The following is a 27,193-nucleotide window of genomic DNA, read 5'->3' on the forward strand; positions in this document are numbered from 1 at the left end:
TGTTGAACAGCAGTCGTCACAAAAAACCCTCTTGTTCTCTTTTATAAGAGAAAATTCCAAAGCCGATACCAGTTTCTGAAATACCAAATATATATATATATTTTTAAAGTCCGACAAGCAAAGTAGTGTGCACTGCAAAGTGTGTTGAAAGCATTTTCACACAGATACGGGTAACACCAGTAATGTTTTTTACTTTGTGAAGCATAAGTGACAGAAATAGAGATTGATAATATCGTGATACATATCGATAGCGACTGATATGAAAATATAATCGATCTGGAATAATTTACTTGTGTGTTTTTCTTTTAGTTATTTCTGTTAAATTAGATAATAACAAAGTTTGGTGGCGTTCTGTATTTGTAGTTTTGTCAACAATGACATCAATCATCACACACAGGTTTAGTAGAATACAGATGTTAAAATACCATTATACAAGTTGCAATTTATTTAGATATTGGATCGATATATCGGTCGATACACAAAATCTATGTATCAGAATCTGAGTCACGAATAAGTGGAAAATGATATCAGGAATCGAGTGAGAGAAACTGCAGCTCATTGGTTCTTTCTAATTAATGTTTCCTCGTTAGATTTGAATGAGAACAGCAGCAAGCAAATGAGCTTTCAGTTAAAATTCCCCTGGACCTCCTCCACGCCAAAACCTCTGGATAATTTAAAATAAAAGAGAAAGAAAAAATGAAGAGCGAGAATCAATATTTTCCCACGTGGCAAATTAGTGGAAGTAATCAGGACGCCTGCTCGTTAGGAAACAGAGTCGGAGCTGCTCAGCTCGACGCCTCTGGCTACTGCCGAGGAATCAAGCCCCTGACAGGAAGAACACCGGAAAGCACTATCCTCTGTAATCTCCCAGCTCATTGTGATTTAAATAGAAACACTGACCACCAAAGCTGCTCTTTCAGAGACGTGAGCCCACACACACACACACACACACACACACACACACACACAGGACCATCCGTTTCATCCCTGTTTCCCCAGCTCTGTGTTGTAGAAGGAAGCTGAACCCCAGACGGAGATATCAGTGCCGTGATGGGTGGGGAAGAGGAGGAGGAGGAGGAGAAGGAGGAAGAGGAGGAGGAGGAGGAGAGCTGAATCCATATTCTGCCAGCTCTTCTCATCCCACCGTCAGCACAGGTGTTTGCCTCCAGTTTTTTGGCTCCCCCACCTCCATCTGCGGCTCCACTGAAGTGCGGCAGTCTGCGGCGTTTTCCAAACAGGTTAATGGACTTCTAACCCCTCATCATTGATTAGCATGATTAATCAGACAGGAGTCCTCCATGACTCCCCTCCTCTCGCCCCCCCCCCCCCTCTCGCTCACCGGCTCTCTGCCGCTGCCATATGGTATCAATGCAAAGCTGAGAGCAGGGGAGAATCAAAGCTCGGCTTCAGAGGCTGGAAAAGCAAGAAGGCACAGCAGTTATCTCCTGCTGTTTGGATGACACGTTTACAGGCTGCATGCGCTCTATGGAGATGAACCTCGGGAGAGAGTGAAGATGAGAAAAACACTCCCCCCCCCCCCCCCCCCCCCCCCACCCACAAGAACTTCTCCTGCCGCACTGCTGATGCATTGAAATGAACCCTCAGAATTCACCTGGATATCTTCACCTCATGTAACTCTGAGTTGTGTTATCTCACAAATCAGCACATGACAAGAAATGCAGATTTTAACGGTTTACAAATTTGAAATAGACCTAAAATAATAACCCTCAAAGTCAACGTTTAACATCTTAGAGAATTAAGCAAATGTGCCTTTTTAACCGTATTTTTCAAAACATGAGCCTATTATGGTAAAGTGGAGTAAACTGGAGCTAGCAGCTAGCTTAGCTTAGCATTAAGTCTAGAAACAAACTCTGCATTTACGGCTGTAGAGCAGACGTCTCTATCTGGATCTGTTCATAGCAAATTATTTATAATCCATCCAGTTCAATGTGAAAACTGACAAACATGCTATAGATATTATCGCATTATACTTTTTTTTTATTTAACACTTGTTGACGTCACACAGACAATAATGCATCTAATATTAGAATATATAATGTATAACCTTAGTCATACATGATGGCTGGGACCTTTGAATATTAATTGACTTTCTCTGTTGTAGAGGAAACAGACTTCCACCAATGAGACACATATACAGCTGTAAGTTAAAGTTCTATCATTCATGAATGTGTGAAAAATAATAATATTAATGATAGAATTCAATACGAACAAAGACAAACTACTCTTGCAAATGTTAACACCTCAAAATTAGGTTTCCAACAGTGAAAATCTTAATGAGAGGAGATCCTGACTCCTTTGACATCAATCCTGAGCTGGTGCGAGCAATTACATCCAAGAATCTGTTATTAGTTCCATCAAAAAAGAAAAGAAAAAGAAAGATGGCAGATACGTGTAAAGAGCAGTGAAAGATCCACGGTCCTCAGTTAGAGTCATTAGCTGGAAATGTCAAGATGTGCTCTGAACCTGAGGGACGACAATCACAGGTCTGGACTCGTCCTCTGGAGGGATCTGCTGTCCCCTCATCCTCTTCCATTCCAGTTACAGTAATGATGTGTGATAGAGGCTGCGGATTCAACTGTTCAATATGTGTGTGTGGTGGGGGGGCATTTGGACCTCATGCTGATATATTCTTCCACAGTAACACACTGACTCAAGTCTTAAACGTATAATTCCATCCGCCGTCCAATTCTCTAGATTCTCATTGTCGGCGCACAGAACTCGGGGAAACGGAGGAAATGAGTTTCAGCTGCAGCTCGTTCAGACCTCCGCCAGCGTCCCGTGGGGATTCCAGTTTAAAATTCAAAGACAAAATAATTAGAGGGTGTTTTGTTGAGGGTAGCCTTCATTTAAATCAGATCAAAGTACCGAGCGGGGACCAACTAGTTTGCCGGGACGCCGAATGCATGAATTTTCGTGCAGCGTTTTGTAAAGATTATTTAGATTTTTACAAGTTCTACATTCCACACAGAGATGTTGTTCGGGAACCCGCACACTGCTACTTTGACCACAGAGTCATTTACTCAATGTTCTTTTAAAGCCTGCTTCTACAACTTTAAACACAACTCTCACAAGAGGTGGTGGATGTTGGATAGAACGTGTGATATTTAGGCTACATATATAATTTTTGATTTGAGGCATGTTCAAAAGATCCTTTTAAATCTGTGTCACATTTCAAAGATGCTTCCTTGATGTTCACATCTGTCGCTGGTAGATTATCGGTATTTTTCATCCCTGGAACAATGTGGCTCCTCCCCTTTGACACACTGGTGATACCGACCTATAATCTTATTTGCCATGTAGGTATTAACTTCCGTATCCAGGGGATTACACTGAAACTGCATTTGCTGATCTGGTTAAGTCCTGTAGACCAGTGGCTCTTAAGGTTTTTTTTCTTTATCAAACACCATCACAGCCAAAGATCAAATACACTTCAGTGGCATTCATTTTCAAAATATACGTTCTTATGAATGGATTAAAAACTGGGTGTGTTTTAGCACATTTACTTAATTTGAAGTGGATTTTGTTCAAATCATTTATTTATTTTAGTAAAATCTCTTTCAACCATTTATCAATCTGATAGTTGTTTATTTATTACATAGCTAGCTACATCATACCACTATTCATTCACTACATATAGCTAACTGTTTTAAGATGATTATTTTCTGCAGTCACTCTTACAGTTTTTCTCAGTTGTTAACACACAAAAAGCGAAAATTCGGCACAATTTGCACAACCTTCACTTCATGTACCAATCGCTCGACCCAATTTGGCACTATGAGTGTCATCACAACAAGATGGAGATAAAAAGTTAGTAAAAGATCGATTTTTCGTCACACGGTGTGACCGTGGCGTGGCGTCAACATTTGATTGACTACATTTACTTTGATCTTTGACATCGAACTCTAGTTGTTGTTTGCACCCCGTTATTTTGGGCCTGTCTACTACATTTACTTTGATCTTTGACATTGAAGTCTAGTTGTTGTTTGCACCCCTTTATTTGGGCCTGTCTACTACATTTACTTTGATCTTTGACATTGAAGTCAAAAAAGACATGGCTACATTCTAATGAATGCTTAGATACAAAGATATTTCTGTTATATTATAAAGTTATTGTACCTTTGACCTTAGTTCCATTGAACTGCCTTTGTCTGCCTTTGTTCAAAGGGAGTTCTGCCTTTTGTCCGGTGGTTTAATCTTAGATCAAATGAAATTGAGGTGTAGTGTCCAGTGCAACCACTCATTAAGCATCCCATACCAAAAGTAAAAAAAATGATCCCAGAGTCCAGTGATAAAACGGAAGGGTCAGAGTTAGATTGCGTGCTGGCCAGGTCTCAGGAAGAGCGGGACGCAGAGTGGAGCCTGAGTTATCAGGAAAAATTGGAGCTCGAAGAGTCCCTCAGGGCCGCCACACAGGCTGTGGACGAAAAGAATGAGGAGATCGCCAAAATGAGATCGGCACTGGCCCAGGCTGAAAAAGACTCAGAACACTCACAAAGACAGTGGGAGCGTGACAGGCTCCGACTGCTGGAAGAACACCGGCAGGAGACCTCCAGACTCATAGCAGCACTGATCAGGTCACAGGAACAACTGGAGATAGAGAGGGGCCTGTGGAATAGGTGGGTGAGTCAGTGGGAGATTGACGAGTCCCGACTTCACGAAGTACATCTGCAGGTGACCTCCAGCCTCACAGAACGACTAGCCAGGTCCGAGGAACAGCTGGAGGCAGAGAGGAGCCTGTGGAATCAGGAAAAGGTTGAGCTCCAAGAGTCCCTCACGGCCGCCACACAGGCTGTGGACGAGGAGAAAAAGAAGATCTCCAAAGACAGATCTGCACTGGCCCAGACTGTAAAAAACGCAGAAAACTCACAAAGACAGTGGGAGTGTGAAAGGTCCCGACTGCTAGAAGAACACCTGCAGGTGACCTCCAGCCTCACAGCACGACTGACCAGTTACCAGGAGGGGCTGGAGGCAGAGAGGAGACTGTGTTATCAGGAAAAGCTCGATGTCCAAGAGTCCATCAGGGCCGTCATACAGGCTGCGGACGAAGAGGAAGAAGAGAACTCAAAAGTCAGATCTGCACTAGCCCGACTGCAAGTAGAACACCTGCAGGTGACCTCCAGCCTCACAGCAGCACTGACCAGCTCCCAGGAAGAGCTGGAGGCAGAGAGGAGCCTGTGGAATCAGGAGAAGCTCAATATCCAAGAGTCCCTCAGGGCCGCCATACAGGCTGCGTACGAAGAGGAAGAGGAGACCTCCAAAGTCACATCTTCACTAGCCCGACTCCAAGAAGAACACCTGCAGGTGACCTCCAGCCTCACAGCAGCACTGACCAGCTCCCAGGAAGAGCTGGAGGCAGAGAGGAGCCTGTGGAAACAGGAGAAGCTCAATATCCAAGAGTCCCTCAGGGCCGCCATACAGGCTGCGGACGAAGAGGAAGAGGAGACCTCCAAAGTCAGATCTTCACTAGCCCAACTCCAAGAAGAACACCTGCAGGTGACCTCCAGCCTCATAGCAGCACTGACAAGGTTCCAGCAGGAGCTGGAAGCAGAGAGGAGCCTGTGGAATCAGGAGAAGCTCAAGCTCGAAGAGTACCTCAGGGCAGCCTGGGCTGTGGATGAAGAGGCCGGATACAAACCGAAGAAGAAATCTTTCTTTAAAAGATTCCGCAAGTTCCTGTGCTGCTCTGGAGAGATCTAACCAGCTTATCTCTGTGAGGCTGCATGTTCTTCCGGTGCTCTCATGGTGTCATCAAAAACCAAAGTATTTATTTTTTAACCTGAATATGGTCTTAATTATATCTTAAGGCAAAGCGTGCCTTAAATTTTGTACTTTTATAAATTTTAATACTCAGTGTTAGTATTCGTGCACCAGTGTATTTGCATGGTTAAAAGTAGAAAAGAGATGTTTCAGTGATTTCACATTGATGTTGAGATGTTGTCAATATGTGTCCCTGTTTGCTTGTAATTGTATTAAATAGAGCTGGAACTAAGCATTTGACTAATGAGACATGCTTACAGTCTTCCTGATTGGACTTACGCTAAACTCCATAAGCATCCAGCATACGTCACAAACGGTAGCATGCTCATCTTAAAAGCTAGTCTTCCTCTTCTGGATGTTTTTCCTAACAACCATGTCATATGAAGTATGCATTGACAGTAACATCTTAAGAAAAAGATGTATTTCATTTCGTATTTAAAGGCAGAGTAAATGTCACTTCGACACACCAGTTCGCCTAAAAGCATTTAATCTTTTATCTTTTTGGAATAATACTGTTTGAAGATATCAACAATAGTCTAATTTGTCTTTAAAGTATGTAAGCTGTGTTTTCCAGCCGGGTTGTGTCAGGATAAAATATCAGCTTTATCATATTTGATACCAGTGTAGGACTGAATAGCTCCACGCTGTAATAAACTTTGTTCACAGCAGATATTTTACTTTTACTACAAGAGAAACAGATTTGTTAACGATGGCTGAGTTCCATCAAGTGTCTCAGTGTCCCATGGAGCCAGCACAATAACTAGGACTCAGTTACTCTTTTTAATGTTATCAATCACATCTGTACTTTGGCACAGCACAGTGTCTGCCGTGGGAAACGACCAGAGAAGGAACAGTGCTTCAATAATCGGCAAGTAGGGGAAGCTTATCATACAGCTATCCAGTCGATAAACAAGTCCCTTTCTAGTGATAAAAATAAGCCAGGTTGAAACATCTAAAAGTTAGCTAGCGATCAATCCTCGTCTTCCTGGATGGCCTGCATGACCTGCCGGTACCACCTGGCCAGATAGATGACCCACAGCGGATCGATCACGTCATCTGGGACAATGTGAGCTTCCAGGACCACCCACATTTTTCCGTTCTATACCTTCCACCTTATTCTCCTTTCCTGAATCCTATTGAGGAATTATTTTCAGCTTGGAGGTGGAAGGTATACGAAGGGAACCCACAGGACCGGGTCCCACTGCTCCAGGTCATGGAGGAGGCTTGTTGCGACGTGAGTGTCGAGGCCTTTCAGCATTTTGTGTGTGAGGTTTTTAGTTGTCTGTGTGCAGTTTTGAGAAAGCCGTTATTGTTTTGAAAATCGTGTGTGCTAACAATTGTGAAAAACTGTAATTTTTGTGAAGGGGGGGGGGGGGGGGGGGGGGGAGCAGGCCGGTGTACAGTACTGTACTGTTCTCTGTGTGTACCGAAATAAACTTTTTTATGCTGCATATGTGTGCTGTTTTATGTTTGACTATGAAAAAAGTAGGCCTACATTGAGAGAGTAATGGCTCATTCTCCAGAGTCACTGTCATTCATATGGTGTGTTCCATTTTGATGATTGTGTTTTCAGTTTTGCACTTCAGTGTGCTGTAAATGCTTGGTAGTGTGCAAGCAAATGCTTAGTTGTGTGTTCTCAATGAATGGTATGTGTGTGTCATTTGAAAATATGGCTGTGTGTACCAAATGAAAACACGAGTTCCATTTTGTGAACAGGTAAGAGATTTGATATCAAAGAGTCATCTTGCAAAGGGAGTGTCAGGTTTAGCATTTTGTGTGTGAGGTTTTCAGTTGTCTGTGTGCAGTTTTGAGAAAGCCGTTATTGTTTTGAAAAAACGTGTGTTAACAACTGTGAAAAACTGTAAAAATATTAATATATTTGAAACAAAATCAGTCTTTTAAATAACTTTGCAGTTTTTATATTAAGTTATGCCTACCTGTTAATTGTGTTGTCTAGTTTTGAATGCATGAGGCGAATCTCAAAACTCAATTATATTAAACCCTCCTGAGGTCTGTGACGTGATGTGTGGGTCTTCATCTGCAGCATTGAGCCATCAGCCACTTCCATAACTTCCTACATACATTCAAAAAACATCCATAATTGATGATTCACTCGCGACGTCTTCCGCATCCGCCTTCCTCACGCTCCATTAAACACTGTGTTACCTAAGACACGCGCTCTGCTATGGAGTGTGTGTACATTTGTTTAAACACTATAATTGCCTGTCAGCAGATTCCGAAGCTGAGGAGTTAATTACCTTCTGTTTGTGTGCGTGTGTGTGTGTGTGTGTGTGTGTGTGTGTGTAAGAGGTGCATGTTGACATTGTCGACAGGTGAGTGACAGGTGGGGATTCGCTGCAGATGGTGCATGGAGGCATTGTGTATCACGACTGGGGACATTCAATACAAGTGAGAGCTATTTGTGTTCCACGTGGGAGTTTGTTCTCAGAAAGTCAAATTACCTCCTGACGTCTGGGTAACAAGCATCCGGAGCACAGATTGGTTTATAGACAACTGAACCTCTAAAGCTCAGAAAACCATCGATAATATTTATTGTACACGTCCATCACAACAATCAGGCCGATAACCCACATTTATGAAACGCTGTGTGAAACTCTTGCGTAGCTAAATGAGATGTGTCGTCCGAGTATCTGTGCGCCTGCCGTCTTTGATGTAGCTTTTCAAACAGACTTCAAAGCTCGTGGACCGGCTCTGGTTTGTTCTGATGTCTCACAGAGGGCGCGAGGGGTGAGCCCGTGAATAGCACCAGATATGAAGCCTTTCACTGTGGGGCTGGAGAAGCCACCGCGGGGCAGCCTCGGTCACGCGGTTAAAAGGAGGGTGTTCTTTCAACAAATGACCCGTGTGCTACAATGAGTGAAAAATAACTCAGGCTGGGTTTGGCCTTATTTGTGTTCAAGGTCGGAGGAGGATGGAGTCTATCTATCCCACTAAACACAGGGAGGGAGCCACAGCAATATTAATGCACTCGCTCAGCGGAGGCGAGCAGGGCTCAGGAAAAATGAACGTTTCCAATTCATGTGAGAGTGGCTCGTGTATTTAAGGCAACTGACCAGAAGCCATTTTCAGATAGAGTTCAATAACGCAGGTATCTAACTCAGATGTGGTTTGTGAAACTGGTCTATAGTCCTTGTCCATACAGCCATCCAGTAGTAACTGGTTTTCATGGATTTACATGGTATTGGGAGGGTGCTGGACACTGTGTTTGCCGTGTCCTTAGGCAAGAACCTGCATGTGTAAAATAAATTATTTGCATTATTCGTATACAACCACCTACCTGAACCTCTTCCCTAAATGCTTCTGCAACAATATAAACTGGAAAGAGAAGTTTTTCAATGTAAAAAACTAAAAATACAATTGTTATAGTACACAATAATTTTCTTATATAACTTGTAAACTTTAAGTTGAACAAACTTAGTTTAATTTGTGTGTAACCTATTGAATTGATAAGGTTTTTTACTTTGTAAACTGTTTTCTTCTTTCCAGTCTAACTTCAGGCCGATTGCGGAGCCCACACTCGTACGCAGCCTGTGGCCTTTTGTTCTGTTTCAACACAAAGTTTTACATCTTTTAGAAAAACCCACAGAGGATTCAAATCAAATCCCATCTAGTTATAGAAGCGTTTTAAGGCTGTGAGAGGCAGAGCTTTTATTTTTGGTATGCATGCAGCGCCACAGTTCTTTTTCTTGTGTAGAGCATCACTTCAGGGGCTTTATGCCTGAAAATACTGTATGCTGTACATTGACTTTATAAAATTACACGAGGGATCAAGCAGCAAGTGCAACAACCCAGAGAGCCTTTGAATGGAACCAGCCATCTACAAGGCCGGCAGTAACCACCACGATCCCTCGCCGATAGAAAGTAAACAGAGACATGTGTGAGCGAAGATAAAAGAGAAAGCAAATGACGATTCCAGCTGCAACACTGCAGCGTGGGGGGGGGGGGTGGATGTGGGCGGCTCAAAGCGTCTCGCTGAAATAAGTGACACGGTGTTCAACACAGTCTTGGAAATGACAAGTGCAAAGAAGTGGGAAATAATAGTGTCCTGAGATTTTTTGTGTTTCAATTTTTTATATAGTTTTCAGTCTATTGGCAGAGTGTAAATACAGGAACCAGAGAATGTGTTTAAACACAAAGACAAAAGTTTTGCAGGTGTTTTCTCAATAGTAGCATAACTGCACAAATATAACTTCAACCTGATGATGGCGCTAGATGAAAAGTTAAGAGAAACATCAAAGTTATTAGAATTTATCATGAAGGGAACATCAATATCTCTCCAAATTACCTGGACATAAAACACGTCCTGTAGAGACCTTCAGGTGAAGCAGAATCATCTTGACTGCCCCCTGGTGGCTCGCTGCAGTACATGTCATAAACCCTGCCTCCTCCATGTGAGTGGATGGGACATTGATCCAACTATAAAGTCCAGTTACACGTCTGATAAATGTTTCTGTTATTTTAGTAAGTTTTTATCACTATTGGGTTCATTCAACTGTTCATGTTTCAGGTTATTTGGGTTTTTGAAAGATTTTGAAATGATATTCAGGTTTTTGTCGAGTGTCCCCCGCCTACTTGATTTTTCACAATTCACATTTGTGTAATCAGGGTGAAGGAGCGTTCACCATGTGTGTCAGGGACAGTGTGACACAAACTCATTACAGCTCGTGTCACCTGCATCGAGCTCGGTCGGGTTCGGACGGGAACGCCTGGGCCGTGCTGCACTCTAGTAAAAAAAAAACAAAAGTGATTAGAGACGATTTTCCTGGAATCCACTTTGTTCTGAGCAGAGCCACGGCTGGCAGCTGTCTGAGGTGATGCAACCGAGCCCCTGGTGAGAGAGACCACGCTTTATTTATAAAAGCCAAAAAGGGAAGATGAAACGACACAAGGCGAGCTGGAGTGACCTGTTTGGAGAGTGGGGGGGGGGGTGGGGGGGGGGGGGGGGGGGTTCAAAGTCAAAGCCAAACTCATCTCGCTCTTTACGGGGACAAGGGTAAGATAATGAGCGCCGAGAACAGCCCTTGAGAGGGAATCACAGAGAGTTCAATTAGCCTCTCGTGCTGTTGCTTCTGGCTGCGTGTGACTGCTCCGTGTGCCAGGATGAAATGTCTCGAGCCGTTCTAATGACAGGAGCCCACTCGGAGGCTCCCGCTGCAAACCACATCTCAGAAGAGATCCCCTCATCGCTTTGTAAGCAATAAGAGGAGCCCGCTGCTTAACTGCTGGTATTAGAGCCCACTGAGGAATACCAAGCTAATTGTTTTCACCGTGTTTCACTGATTTGGAACTTCCCTAATGAGAGTTTATTTTCTTGTTCTCAGTGAGGGTTGAAGGCTGGGGTGGCAGGGGGGACGGGGGGGGGGGGGGGGAATGCGGTTTGTCAATTTCGCTTATTGTTTTTTATTTCTTGGTTTTAATGCATCAAAGTCCTCTGAGGCTATAACTGTGATTAAGGGTTCTATAAACAAACAACTGGAAAGTGTAGAAATCAAAGTGGGTTTAGCCCCGAGATATTCCACAGCTCATATACTCGCCTCTGTTCTCTGGTCAGTTGAAAACGTCGTTCACTGTTAGAACCCCCCGGGGAGAACTCACATCAAACAAATGCATATACATCTCACTGTGCAAGTATATCTCATTTAATTTTCCCCACGTTCCTCGACTCTTCATATAGATCCTGAGATAAATTAAATTCAAAAATCAATCTGCTTTTTTACCATTTAAACTCCATCATCTCCGTCAGAGACGTCTCCGATAAACATCAGTTCCCTGCTCCACTGAACTCGGTGAAGGAAGGAAAGAGGCGTTCAATTTGTGTAGGACAATCTTTATTGACCCGCGCAGCCGTCCAGGACCGGGCGGTGGTCAGGTGGCGTGAAATCGGCGATGCTAACACCAGATAACGGCTCTTTTCTCTTTTAACTCTCCTGGACCGACTTCACCCTTTAAACATCGAGAAATAAAGATGCATTTTTATCTCATCCTACAAGAACTTAAATGTCATTGAATTTCCATGAAGGCAGCATTTAAATCAATAAGCACACAAATATTCAGTTATTTCCTCTGGTCGCTGCACTTCTTGATTTACAAGCTGCAGCGAGTGCTGTTTAAAAGTTCACAAATGAAAGCAGAATCAATAGGGCCACGGCATCAGACCTCACGTGTTTCTGAAAAACTGTTTTTTAATGTTTTTCCTGAATGTTCTTCACGAGGGAAAATGTCAGCCGCCAGCAGAAGGTTTTAATTTACATGATTTATCCTCCACCTCACATGTGAGCAACCTGTGAACCTGAGTCTTTTAACAATTTCCTACAAGCGAGCCATGGTTTTAAATGTGAGATGATTTACTTTGGCTCCTGTGGGGGTGTTTGAATTTTTTCCTTTTCTTTTCCATACCTTAGTTTACTTTACTTTGCCTTTCCATTCCTTTCTATTCCTTTCCTTTCCTCTACTATCCTTACATAACCTTCCTCTTCAGAACCATACTTTCCTTACCTCACCTCACCTTTCATTTCTTTTCTCACTGTTTGGTTCTGAGCTTCTTCTGACCCGGGTTTTACATAACGTTTAAAAAGTTGGATTGAAAAGTTAGAAAGTAAATTTCCCTATGTTCTCTCTGAGCTGAAGCATCAGTGTCTAAAAACTAGAGCTAAAGAGAGCACAAAAAGAAAAGCTAAATTAAAATATATTCATACCTTCTACTTGTTTGAGTTGTAAAGCTTCTGCTGGCCTCACCGTGGTGGACAGTGCCTCCAGGAAATGGCCACAGCCTTGAACATTAAAACATTGGAGCTGGACCTTCAGGGCTCAGGATTCTGGCTCCTGCCCCGGTGCTGCAGCTTGTTCCCCTGTGGCTGCTCTGGACTGAACTAATGACTCCACATGGCAGAGTGTGATACTGAAAATGACCTGAAACGATTCATCCGCTGATTATTATTTTCTTGGGTCAAAGCTTAATCATTTAGTTTGTGAAACGTTAATAATTTACAATAACTTTCCACATTCTGAAGTGAAAATCCTTAATTTTGAAAAGCCTGATTTATCCAACGGTTCACAAAGGAAATCCGATTTGATGTAAGATGTGATATAATCAAGAAAATTATCACGAGAAGCAAATATTTGGTATTTTTTTCTCAGATCTGTGGAAAAGTTAGTTAAAATCAGCTCATTCATTATTAACTCTGATCTGCATTTTTATAAAAACATAAAAAACATAATAATTTACCCAATTTTGAAATTATTTTTCCAAAATGATCTAATGACCCAACAGTTTTTCTTCCCTGAAATGAATCACTGCTGTTTTTCAGCGTTGGTTTTTACGAAGCCTAAAATCAACTTGTCTTCATGTGATGAAAATCATTTTGAAACAACTACTCTCACCGAGGAACGTGTTCACCTTACATCTCACAACGGGCCATTAATATGGAGCCGGTTGATTCTTCTTGACCATTTGTCAAACTAATTTCACACCGGGGCGAGGAAATGACAACGATAACCAGAAACCCCCCTGATTGACCCCAGCAGCTGAGATGAGGGGAGGGGGGGGGGGGGGGGGGGGGGGGGGGGGGGGCGTGCATTAACATTAAACACGGCAATAAATCTTCATAATAACTGGTGTTGGCTTCATATTTTTTAGCTGTAGGACATTTAACCAAAAATCGCTCTGGTGGCAAAGTGACTCAAATTGATTCGGGGGGGGGGGGGCAAAGGAGCACCCGCTGTGGACGGACGCCACAATTCATCAAGTCTAAACTCTAATTTGCGGCGGTGCCCCTGTGATTAGCGCTGTCGTTAGGGAAGTGTCATGGCGTCTGACTGCACCGGGGGGGGGGGGGGGGGGGGGGGATACTCTCTCACAGGAGAAAACAAAATCACGTTTTGAGGGTTTTTTCAAAAACGATTTCCCCCGAGATGTTTTTCAAGCTCGTTCATCCAAAACCCTTTCCCTCTCAGTTTGTGGACGTGCACGTGAGCGTGAGAGCAGCGCACGGCTCGACATGAGCAGCCGTGCAGCTGAGCGTGAACCTGACAGCTACCTGTTAGCACGAGGCCATTGATTTTGTTCTTTTTTTTAACTTCCAGCACGTGAGCCGGCGCCGCTCTCACAATCACCACTGCAGCTCAGTAGCTCACATAATGGAGCTCTCTCCTGATCGCACTTGAAATATTCACGTGCTGCCAGGTTGTAATTCACACGCTGCTACAGCTCTCGCCTTGTCGCTGACTCCGGGCTCTGGATGAGGATGTCGTGTTCCTCAGACCTTCCTCCCCGGGTGTTTGTTTACATCTCGCTGCCACGGCTCACCTGGAGTCACCACGCCGGAAATAGCAGCCAATTAAATATTTCACAAAGTGGAGAGAACTCTAATTTGTAGCGTTAAACTTAGGCTTAAAGAAACGAGACGCAACCTGTTGGGCGATTTTTGTGGAGTCAGGTGCTATTTCAAGTCATTGCATTGTGCTTTAACAAAGAATTTGCAGCTGCTGGCTGTGGAGGGAAATCAGATCAGAGCGTCGGATCACTGGACACACAAAATCCAATTTGAAAGGTTTATGAAGGACGGGAGTTTTATTCTATTTCCTGGTGCGGATCATCCTAATTCCATCTTCTGCCTCGACCTCAATACACTGAAGTGAAAACTTTAATTTAATCTCGACCTGGAGATTCCAAGCTGCCGGGATGATTTTGAATGTCGCTGTTATATGTGTTAGTTTGTTTGTTTGTAGCTCGGGCGGCGTCGTGCCCTCTGGCAGACCTCGCCGGCAGGATCCACTCAAGACTCCAAAACCGGCTGTGGCTTCTGTATATGTGCCAAATGTTCTCTCTTGATTAATTCATGACTCATTCACAGTTGAAATGTGCAGCAGCATCTTTAGCTGTTTCCCTCCGTGGGTTAGAATCAAAGACGGATCCGACCAGGGGACTAGTTTGTCCACGAGGAACGTTTCCTGTGTGAGCGTTCAGCTTTTAACTGTAGTTTATTGTATTTGTATTCAGCTGCAATCTCAGATCATCATAAAAAACCTTAGCAAACCGTAATGCCAGTAAAGATCCTATGATCCTCAGTAGAGCCGATTCTCCAACACGCCCAACAGTCTCCTTAGGTTCTGCACCAAGCCCGTTTTGTGATCTGGACGAAGATCTAAAGCGATTGAAGATACATTGAGACTTTGGAGACTCTACTGGTAGCTACAGGTTTCTACTGTTAACGTACCTGACGTATAATATAATTTTCATTTTAGTTTTTTCTGCATATCTTGCTGAAAATCAAACAAACAGACACAACCTCCTTGGTGAAAACATAAGTGATGAATGTGCTTTTGTAGTTTAGGTGAACTGACCCTTTTAATCAGACGTGTGCAACATTACTATGCTTGTGAAAACTGACTCCTCCCAGTTTGATTCCAACTGCATCTGTGTCCTGCTCCACCTCATCTCACCTCCCACTCACGACTCCCGCAAAGTCACCACAACCCAAACTGGTTTTATTTATAACAAAATAAAAAAGAGCGAATTGCTGAATCTCAACAGTCTCGGGGGAGAAAGTTGAACCTGCTGCTTTAAAAGTTCTCTGTAGATTTGATGAATAAAAAAAAAAAAAAACTTTGTCTCAGCGTCAGTTGCACGGTGACAAATGTGCAGTTTGATCTGGAGCAGACTGATGCTTGGCTTCCATACACTGAGAACAACACGCTTTGAAGCTCCATCAGTGGATGTGCCCAGTCACTGCTGCCCCATTTACACACACACACACACACACACACACACACACACACACACACACACACACACACACACACACACACACACACACACACACACACACACACACACACACACACACACACACACACACACACACACACACACACACACACACACTGTACTGTAGGTACTGTAGCATCTGCCTCTGTGACAGCTCCGGAGCTAATACCACATTTCCATAATGCAGAGGGGATTAGTACAGTGAGGGGAGAGAGAAAAAAAAAAGATGTTTAATACATAAAACATGGCAGCTGGGAAAACAGCGACCTGTGGAAGATATTGTACAATCAAACGATAACAGGTCTGATAATAGACTCATGACTTTTTCATGCAGCATTTTAAACAAGGTAAACGCTCGACTTGGTGGACACTGCATGTTCAGGTTTGGAGGCTTCTGCTTAACTCTGTGTTGCACCTAAGGCAAAGAAGTGAACAAAAAAAGTCTGAGGCTGATATACTTGTCAAGTTTGTTCCAGAGACTGCTCTGGAAGTTTGATTGCATTTCAATCAGCCAAATAAATCTGAACATCCACAGAGACTCTGCTCTCTCCTGCCTCGCGGCGCTGCGAGGAGATGAAAGCAGAGGAGGAAACACACTCAGTTGTGTGAGGCTCGGAGAGTAAACATGTAACTGTCTCACATCTCATTCAGTGTGTGTGTGTGTGTGTGTGTGTGTGTGTGAGTCGGCGGCTGAGACTGCTGCAGCATTAAATAATAAACACTGTTCTGTGGTTAATAGGTAGCAGCGCCGGTGATGTGGACGAGCAGCAGGAGGCAGCAGGAGGTGCTTTGGCCCTCCTTCAACTCTGCACGGGCCCTTCATCTGCTGGGTTCGGGGCCGCGGACTAAATTAGCCACTGTGCAAACGGCCCCGAGCGACTGCAGCACCTCCTCTGCGCCTCCTCCTCTGCGCCACAGTCCCTCCATCGTCATGAAAAATAAAACAGATACAACACCCCCGCGTTAGGGAAGCTTTCAACCCCTGCTCAGCCTCCGCTTTAATATTTCATGGCCTCCTCTTACTTATTTTAGCGCGAATAATTGATCTGGAAAGAGCAGTGCCACGCAGGAATGAAAGGCTCAGAGGAGCGGCGCAGGAAGAGGAGAAGAAGAAGAAGAAGAAGAAGAAGAAGAAGAAGAAGAAGAAGAAGCTCTATCATGGTTGTGATGATTTGAAAACTCTGCAGCTTTTTGTCTGTTTGGTTGGTGGAGCCTGGCGGTGCAGCGCCGGATGAAACCAAATGAACGACAATTTGTTGAAGAGAAAATGTATTCAGACATGAGTCTTCATTCAGGAAGACAAAATGCTGCACACTGGTTGAACAGCTAATGGATGGGCTGCTCTGAAAGGTGCTTTTTGGGGCCATGTGAAGCTGTGGGGAGGCTGTTAAGAAGAAAAACATGTCTACCAGTAACTTCACTCCACTTTTTCTTCTTTTTTTAAGGACAGGAGCATCGTCCCAGCTCATTCACTTCACCAGCCGCAGTCCCGTCCACACGCACAAATATTTACCAGCGTCTATTCTGCACTGTGAATAACCCCTGTTCGTGGTATTCACTGTTATCCTGAGCATTGTGTTCCTCTTCCAGCAGCCAGCACACCGCCTGTCTGCAGGCACAATCGATTCTTTCTCAGGGATGAGGGCTAAGGTCGCGCCGGGCCAGGAGCTGTACTCAGTGATGCACAGAAACACCTCCAGAGATCTGCACCCGCGAGCATCTCACCCCCGGTGAATTCCCCCGCTGCAAGCCGGCTTAATGATTTGTCACAAAATGGGGGGAAAGAGAAAGAAAGAAGAAGTTACTGGATCGCGTGTGGACGAGCTGAGAGGGAAAGTTAGCAGAAGTAAGTTTCTGAAAACAGTTAAAAAAGCAGCAAACAAACACAGAAAAGTAAAGAGAACTCGTGAAGCCATTTCGCCTGCAGAAGGTGTTTGACTGTGGAAAATTATTTACGTTATTATCGAAAGATTTTCTGTTGGAGTGATGGAAGAGGGGGGTTCAATACGCTTCTGTGTGTGCGATGCTGAGTAAAGGAAATAGAATACCTCAGTGACAGGTGGCACTGAGAGCCAATGGCAGGCCCAGACAAATAAAGTCAAACGGCCATTTATCATGCCGACAGTTGAAATCCCATCTCGGTAATTACAGCTGACGCCCCGGCTCGCGAGATCAAACCAATCATTTCACCAGAGGAACAAATGATGTGGAGCCGGTGGAGCACGGATTGCTTTAGAGATCAATGGACTTCATCAGGAAGCGAGTTGAGCATAAAAACAATAAACAATTGTTTCACGTCCAACTATACATTTGCTGCACGTGATGGATCTGGACAGCGGCTGACCACCGGTCCGTGGGATATTGGAGACAAGACGGAATTAGAGAGGGAGACAATCGATGTGCCGGGCGAGAGGACGATCCCTCCATACACCGTGTTCTACTACTGATTGAGCCAAACGCACATCATCCATTGAAACCCCATCTCTCGTACATTACGCGTGTACAGTTTCGCCCGCGAGCTCCATTTGTTTAGCAGAAGCCGCTATTAGGGTGTAATAGAAAACCTCAGAGTAATGACCGATGAGCCTTTCAAAGTAAAACTTGGTATCACAGCCATTTTAGAAGGAATAGGTTTACATTCTAATATTCTCTTGATTACTGAGAGCTAGACGAGTAGATTGATATCTCACTCCTATATGTACAGTAGATGTGTAGGTAGCAGCCAGCTAGCTTAGCTTAGCATAAAGACTGGAAAACACTATGCTAAATAAACACATTCAGTTGGATCCTTGTTCTTTCTTTCTAATATGAAAATGTTAATGTTGATTACAAACGACTTGATTGAAGATTTTACTGAAGATGATTACACTGTTTTTGCTGCTTTTTATTTAAAAGAACATTTTCCTGTATTTTAAAGATATAGGTTTACATTCTAACATTGTCTCTATTACTGAGAGCTAGACGATTAGATTGATACCTCACTCCTATATGTACAGTAGATGTGTAGGTAGCAGCCAGCTAGCTTAGCTTAGCATAAAGACTGGAAAAGGGTGAACTGCTAGTCTAAAAACTATGCTAGCTTGTAAGGTGGCAGGTGATTAATAAACACTATGATATCAAAATCACGAGAGGAGATGTTCTTCGGCACATTAGCTGATTAGCTGTTAATATTTACATTTAGTTGGATCCTTGCTCTTTCTTTCTAATATGAAAATGTCAATGTTAATTATAAACGTCTTAATTGAGGATGTTACTGAAGATAATTACACTGTTTGTGCTGCTTTTTATTTCACAGAACATTTTCCTGTATTATGATATTTTTAAGTAACTCATCTTTTATGGAAATTGGACAGAATGTAATTCAGAGGATCGATTAGCACGTTGTCACGTTTTCCTTCAGAATCCGCCGATCTGAGCAAACTGTATAAATAGAGTTTGAAGCTGTGTCTCGTGTTCCATTTGACCAGAGTGAGTCTCTCGGGTTGCTGGAGGGAAAAGTGCTGACACTGTGTGGTTCCGCCATCTGCTCGGTGTCCTGCGAGTCCCCGGCTTGTTCATACATCGACTGTCTTGACTGGAGTGAGTCTGTGGGATGCAGCGATGTGCCTCTGCCTTGACCTCTGAAGTGAACATATTACATCCTGTGCAAAGGGGAGAGAGAAAATCCATCGGCGTGGAGGGTTATGAGAAAAAATAAAAGACAGATTAGGAAATAAAAACCTCAGCAGCTCGGTGTGGAGACACTGGTGCCATAGGTCTCCCCTTTATGTTCGGCTCAGCTCCAGTGGACGAAGAGTCAAAAGGTGAAGAAGCAGATGGAGACGCTGTCCTTTCAATGTGAAGGAGCGTCTCTTCAGGCTGAACACATACACATCTGGATCAGCAGTCGTATCTAAACAAAGGTTCAAGGACTCTTCAGGCAGGTCAGATACACTCAACCTGAAAAGGTCTTAACCTGTTTATATCAGGGTGGATGATCTTATTTTATTCCTATACAGAAATCTGTTTTATTATTTATTACAACATTTATCTGGTAATCGAACTATAAATGACAGAACATGACAAAATTGATGGAATTCAATAGGACCAGTTTCATTATTTCACCCCTCCAGTGTTTTCAATAATCATATCCATCACACAAGGGACAGAAATACCAATTTCACCCCCCGCAGTGGTGTCGATAGACAACATAGAAATGCAGCCACACAATGTATTGAGTGATTATTAAATAGAAGAATACCTGATCAATACCTGTGACCTTGTGAAGAGACATCAATCTTCTGCTGAAAGAACCATAAAGAAACAGATATATATATATGTAATTGTCTTTTAATGTATTTCCCACCTCTTTGTTCATAATTTTTAATTGTTAGTGTTGAGGTCTGTGATTCCCTCACTGGATTAACAGTAGATTTCCCATCTGAGCATGAAAGGATTTACGGTAATCAAGCGTTACTTTTGATTTACAGTGAATTAATATCTGCCTGACGCTGCTTCAGAGCCGAATCAAACCAAACACTTAGACTCCCAGGAACAGTATTTGACTGGTGACACAGTTTTTATTATGCTTTTTTCATACAAGGCACAATAAACAATTAATATTCAGAGCTGCAGGTCAAATAAAAACAACTATACCGACTACTGTGAGTTTTAAAGTACAGGATATAGAACTTCTTCTGCAGCCACTTCAGCAATGACCGTCTATGGCTTTATAAATATTTAAGGTTTTAATGGATCCATGCACGAGGTCAAAAATGTAAATATGGACTGTTGATGCAAACAGAGGGTTGATCCTGCTGTGCAGAGCCGCTGTGACCTGACCTGCTGAGGTCTGCAGGTTTAAGTTTTCCAGTTGTTTATCTCATGATTCTTTAATCCGTCCCATCTCAGACCACTTACGCCCAAAAGGCAAATCCATTCTCTCCCCGTGCCCTTTGTAAGTGCAGTGGGAGACACGGGGATAGTTGGTCTTCTGAGAACATAAAGCTCAGTCCATCGTGACAAACACATATACATCTCAGTGCTGACGCCGCAACACGGGGACTGAGTACTCATGTTTCCTTTTCCCATGAATACCGTCACCCGGTGGATTACTGTTCCATTCATCATTTATTATCCTCCGCTCGGTGTGTCTGTCAGCGGGTTGTATACAATGGAGCAGGAACTGGGATGATTCAATCTGCCAGAGGATCTTCTTCAGGCAAACTGCTTTTTTTTTTCAAAGAGGAAAATTGTCGGTGGCTGGCAAATGATTGTGTTGTTGGAAAAATAAAGGAGCCCTGCAGGGCCGACCTTATGTGCAACATGGTGTTCCCTACCCGTCACCATGCAGCCGCGCGTCTCTCCCATGTGCAAACTGTGCCCCGTGTCAATTAAAGAACATTGTCGTCAGTCAGCGTGCAATCTAAGCTGAACTGCTCCTTTGAGGCAGGAATTAGGGAGGTGTGACTCACCCATCTTCTCTTCGGAGGGATGAGAGTGAATGGCACGGAGACAAACAATGCAAGTGGGAGCGGGGGAGCCCTGCCTCTGCAGCACGGAGCCTAAACACCATTGATTGCCTTGAGTCGCTCTGAGTGGTTTTGATAACATTTCAATAAACATTGAAATGAGCAGAACTCTCCGAGGGCACTCTGGCACAGCAGGATTGACAAGCGTCTGGAGAGCGGCGTCTGTGCAGCAGCGACGTGCTCGTGTCAGAACTAAATATCTTGGAACAATATCCTCGGGTCACAGAAGATGCAGATGGAACCGTTAACCGCTCACGCAGTTAGTGAGCAGGGCAACGCTTCAACAGGGAAAATGTGGAGAATGTGGTTAATAGAGCTGCACAGAGCGTCACGTCCAAAACCGCTCTGGCCGACTCCCCTTCACTCGTGACCATGGCATGTCTGGATGCTTATCTCCTGCCTCACAGTGTGCACAAAGCTCTGCACACTCAGCTGGCTCCTCTCCCCCCCCCGGGTCATTGCCAGTCACTGAACCATGAACCTCTCCAAGCACTGCATGGTTAAATAAACCACACACACACACACTGAGTGGTTCCTAACCCACGGAGCTGTGGTGTGACCTTGGACACTTTGTCGTACACATGTCCGCACATCACTTTCACCCACTCAGTGGTGTGACTGTGATTTGCAGCTCGGCCGGCGTCCATGGCCGTGTTCTGCTCGAGCACTGATCAAATAGCCTCACTGATAGCTCGGGATGATGACACAGGTTGAAATGTCTTTCCCTGCTGCTCCGAGACGTTTGCTTTTAACACAACAACACAACCTTTACAGTCAACACACAGAAACAAGTTAGAGACACAAGGGGGTTGGAGTTTTTCTCGTGCCGCAGCCACCGTCATTTTACATGACAGCACCTTTAGTTTCAGGCTGAGGATCGATTTGCATTGAGCTTTTGCTAACTTGGCTGCCTGGCTGGTGGAGGTCCAGGGGGCCCGGGGATACCAGGGAGATATGGTGGAGCGATGAATGATTGATGATGCTGGAGAGCTGAGCTTTGACAGGGAACGAGAGGTAAAGAGCAGCGAGGAATGAAAGATTAAAAGTTCCGACTCGCAGGGATCAGTGAACTTTGATCTTGAGCGTGTCTCTGCTCGGTGAAGAGACAAACCAAAACTGTTTTCTTGTTTATTGATTTTCCAGTTCAGCAGCTTAATAGAGCCAAAATGGAGGTTTTATCTCACCCCCCCCCCGAGTTTCTCTTTTATCTCCGGCCCTTTCCAGCCTGAACGATGAGGTTAGAAATCTGATAAAAACCAAGACACACATCTGCTCCTCTCTGACAGGTTCTCTCAGGAGGAGTGAGCCCTCTGGAAAAACATCACTGACAACAACATCATGTCTGTAAAGTATTTTAACCACGAACGTTCTTCTCAAGTGGTGAAGAGGGTCGATCTGACACGGGCTTCACTCTGTACGAGGGCTCTCTGGTCTCAATCACTCAGCTTCACTTATCATTGCATACACCAAGGTCGTGCTCAAACCTTTCAGACGATAGCTTTATACAAACTGATGCTTGTGCATGGAGGGAAGTGATCCCTGTCATTTAAATGTTTAAAAAACCACAACAAGATAAATATCGATTGTGTGATTAAATGATCGAAATCTTGGTCAAAGCGTTTCTGCAGAGCTCCGAGGTCTTTACTGATCCCCATGGTGAAGAGGAGGGAGAATGCTGCCTCAGACCTGGTCATCATTAGAACCACAGTCTTCATCTGGTGTCTCAGAAGTGTTGAAATATTTTATACATCCACTGTGTTTCTAAGGTGATTCTGGTACTAAGTTGCTGCTAATGCATACCGAACATTTCCCAGGTGAGTAGTCATTGGAACTTTCAAGTTTGCATGACATTTTTTGAGAGCAGGAGAATAAAAGATATTGCAATAAGGGAGTTATGGAACAAGCAGGAGCAGCCTGTCGCCCACAGCTCTTCATCCAACTTGTCAGTGAGGTAACCCACTCCTCCGTCTGTACTCTGCTGTCGGCAAGAGTCTGATCAATTATTATAAAAAAATAACAATAGTTTGTTTTGCTGCCATGAGATGTCCTTGACCTATCGTGTTGAGCCCTGATTGCTGTCAGCTCCAGAAACTGCAGGAGTCAGATATTGGTATTTTTCATTCAAATACCTGACACCTTTATTTCGACTGGGAGGTTTTGTTACTGGTTTCCCACAAAGTCAGATTCAAGTCGTAACCCCATAAGAAATATTGCCTGTGGGCTCCTACTAACAAACTCCCAGTGTGCAGCCAAATGCTTGTCCAAACAAACAGAACTTTATATTACATTTTTAATGGAGAACCCAATGTTTGTATCCAGAGAGACACAAAAATGTCAGGTTGAACTTCGGGGGAAATGTGAATTAAAAGATGCAGAAGTCATCTGGAGAACTCTCGCTGATGATTATACGCTGCAGCCGTGAAAACTGAATATTACATTTTCCTGTGTTTGTTTAGTCGAAACAAAAAAGAATAAAAAACTAAAAGTCTCAGTTTTACACTGGATTCAATATGTGCCCTTGTAGCAGTTTCCAGGCAACCAGCAGACATTAAGAGCCACCTAGCAACACTTCTGGAGCAGAATAATTTTATATTATATTTAATATCTCGTTTGTTCAATGCACAAACATTCTAAATGACAATTTATGGTGGATTATGCACCAGACTATTACCCGGCTCAATTTAACTAGATTAACTAGACTCCATGAAGTTATTTATCCCAGTGAAGAAATAGTCTCGGTATGAAAACATGTCAGTTTAGATTAAACATACAAGGTAATATTTTTATGAGCTGTTATCGTGCTTGGAGAGATCTAGGCTAGCCGTTTCCTCCTGTTTTCAGTCTTTATGCTAAGCTAAGCTAATTCATCGTACACACTGAACCTTTAAAGTGCAAGTTTACATTAATTTGGTTTAAAATAAAGCCTCACGATATTCTCTAAATATCAGTTTTGGATTGGAGACGTGTTCCAGTGCTCTCACACAGCTGCACACATCACCTGGATGTGTTCATGGTGGAGAGTGATGAGAGTCAATCAGTCATATTCCATCTCCGGCAGCATCTCGTGGCTTGACCCTTCTGTGACTCTGCTTAACGTCCAGGCAATATCGAGAGATGGACCCATAACAGTCACATGCAATCACACCTCACTGACAACAACAGGCCATAACTTCACCAAATGACCAACCATTTGGACCAAAGGGGAAAACCCACCTCGGTGAAATATCTCACAAAACAAATAGATATTGCTGCCAATGCTTGAACAGCCCAGATTGCGGCGGCTGCGGTGGCTGAGGCAGGGGACAGAGCGTGACCGGCTGGGACGGCATCTGAAAATATTCCAGATAATGAAATATTTTGTCAGGGATAATGGGATTATGAGAGCAAACACAGCCCTGGCAGGACAGGATGAGCGTAAATTGAAAAACTCAGTGGTCCGGTATTACAGGTTAATCTGCTGAAGAGGGAAATCCAAGTTCAATTCGAGGATAGAGCTTGACAATTTTTGCTCTCTCAAACGTCCTTGTAATGCACTGAGGTATTGCACCTAAACAAATTGAACAAGACACATTACGGTGCATCGGAGCACAGCGCAGGACATCACACTTGCTCTAGAGCCTTGCTCTTGCCTAATGGCTCTCGTGTCGCCCGTCCCTTGTTAGCGTTTTCTTTTTTTATTTCTGACGTGGGGAGAAAGGCTCCGTCGCAGCGAGCCGTTCACTCGCCCCGGCCTTGGCACGCTCCCTCGCTGCTGGATTCCTGTGCTCCCACCGAGGGCCCCCCCGCTTGCTGCGTATCCACTAAGCTTGTGGAAAATTACAAACATACACAAGGTCACAGTGGAGCCGAGCCAGCCTCCCACAGAGCCCATCTGATCCGGGCTGAAACGCAGCAATTACCACCCTCTGTGCTGCCTCCGTGTGGGGCTGCGGCTGTTTCATTATTTATTTGAACAAACAGGATTACGGTGGGTGTGCCGTGGATTGATTGTGATGAGGGATGAGAGGCTCCAGGGAGCCGGGTGCCGTGGCCCGGGTTCGCTGAGCCACTCTGCTGCAGTGTCAAGCGCACGGTTGATCTCCCGTCTCGGTCTCAGCGTCTCCTTCACTTCTTGACGTTCCTGACATGTGCCACCCGCTCTGCTGAGCCCCCCCCCCCCCCCCCCCCCCCGCATCCCGATTGATGGGGAAATGTGTTGGCTGGTTTGCGTACACAGCTTTTGTGAAAATATACATTTATGGGCTCATAAAAAGAGCCTATCCATCATGTCCTCTGAGGCATGGCACTCACATCTGACAGCGCATTCCCATGCACCCTCTGTAATTTAGATGCTGTTTAAAAGATTGTCACTCACAACATGGTCGGTTTTAATTCAGCGCAAAAACGAATTTGCTTCTAAATATTGAGGGAGCGCGGTGACACCAGAAGAGTTTTTCAAATTACTTCAGGATTAATTGCTTTAGAGGAGCTATTAAGTCAGCGGCTAAATGACAGCGCTGTGATTGAAATGGAAATATGAGCGGCTCCGGAAAAAATGCTGCTGAAATAGTAAGTGGACTCTTATTTTTAGATCATTACAGGATGATACATCCTGGGATTCTAACATCAGTGTACCATCTCACAGTATTTGAAATCAATAGTGTGAGGTTAAGGGAGCAAGCGGCAGAATAAACAAGAAAACAATTGCAGTCCTGATGTTTTTGGGGAACAACAGCATCAGCGATCAGTCATGTTGATTCACTGCGAACTGTGTGGTCTCTAAAAGCTAATAGCTCATCCCTGATGGAATTGCCCCCCCCCCCCCTCCCACCACCACCACCATAAAAAAGAAAGAACCCCCCTCCTCTGAAGTGATGAAGCTCCAGGTCCCCGTGGACGACTTATCTGCTTCTGGAGATTGATCGAAAGTAATTTTTTACCCCAAGAAAAACCAGCGAGGAATGTGATAGATAGCTCAGCCCTTCTATCTCCCTGATGGTGATATTAGTCCTGATTAAGACAAATGGGCCTCCTCTGCCTAACCATGCAAATGCTTTACCGCTCCAGCCATTCATCCCCGAATGTGAAATTGCAGCAACAAAAAAGCAAAACATGCTTTGTCGATAGAAGCTGCTCCTGCGTTCAGACTAAAGCCGTCGTTACAGAACCAGCCAGATATCGCTAATGTATGAGCGGTCAGGTCCGCGTGACAGCTGATTTGGTAATAGGGGATTTGAGGCAGAACAGGGAAATGCTTTCTAGTCGACAAGTTATTCAGTGAACTGGGCGTTTAGTAGGCTCTCCCCGCAGGCCGCTGTAAGCCGCTCTAATTGATGTCGATTAATCAAATCAGCTGTAGAGAGGGCAGAGGGACGACCTTATCAAGCAGGAGGTGTGACCTCTGTGCTACAAAGCAGCCTAATGAATAAACAAAGACTAACGCCTATGCTGGGGTAAGCATTGCTATAATATACAAAGAGAGTCGGACTGCAAAACACAACAAAAAGAGCTAAGTGATGTTAAGTGCGATCAATACTAACGATAATGCAAATCACTCATTGATTTACACTGCAGAGACTCGAATCGGGCAAATTAGCACCAAGGCAATAAAGGTTGGTTCATCACTTTGGTCCAGATCTTTGAGAGTGGCAAAAAAACTGTTGATCAAGTCGTGATCATAGTCTGGACCTGAGGTATCGAGAACACTCGACCAATCACGAGTCGGTCTCAGCTGTCAATCATGTCGGTTTATGATGTTTATAGCATCAAACGAACAATTTAAACCAAACTTGCCGTCTTTGGTTTAAAAAAAGATATTCAACATGGAGTTTGACTCGTTTAGCCCATTTCCCATCCACTAACATGGAGGAGGCAGGGTTTATGATGTTTATATAGCATAAAACGAACAATTAAAAAACAAACTTGCCGTCTTTGGTTAAAAACAAACATATTTACGTATTTACTTTGATTAGTTTAGCCCATGTCCCATCCACTAACATGGAGGAGGCAGGGTTTATGAACTATACTGCAGCCAGGGGGCGATCATCACGGTCTGGCTCGACTTGAAAGGTCTCTGGAGGATTTCATGGACGTCCATGAAATTTGTTTCCTTCATTTATTAACTTGGACACAACATTTT

Source organism: Pleuronectes platessa, chromosome 20, assembly GCF_947347685.1.
Source record: "Pleuronectes platessa chromosome 20, fPlePla1.1, whole genome shotgun sequence".
Lineage (NCBI taxonomy): Eukaryota > Metazoa > Chordata > Actinopteri > Pleuronectiformes > Pleuronectidae > Pleuronectes > Pleuronectes platessa.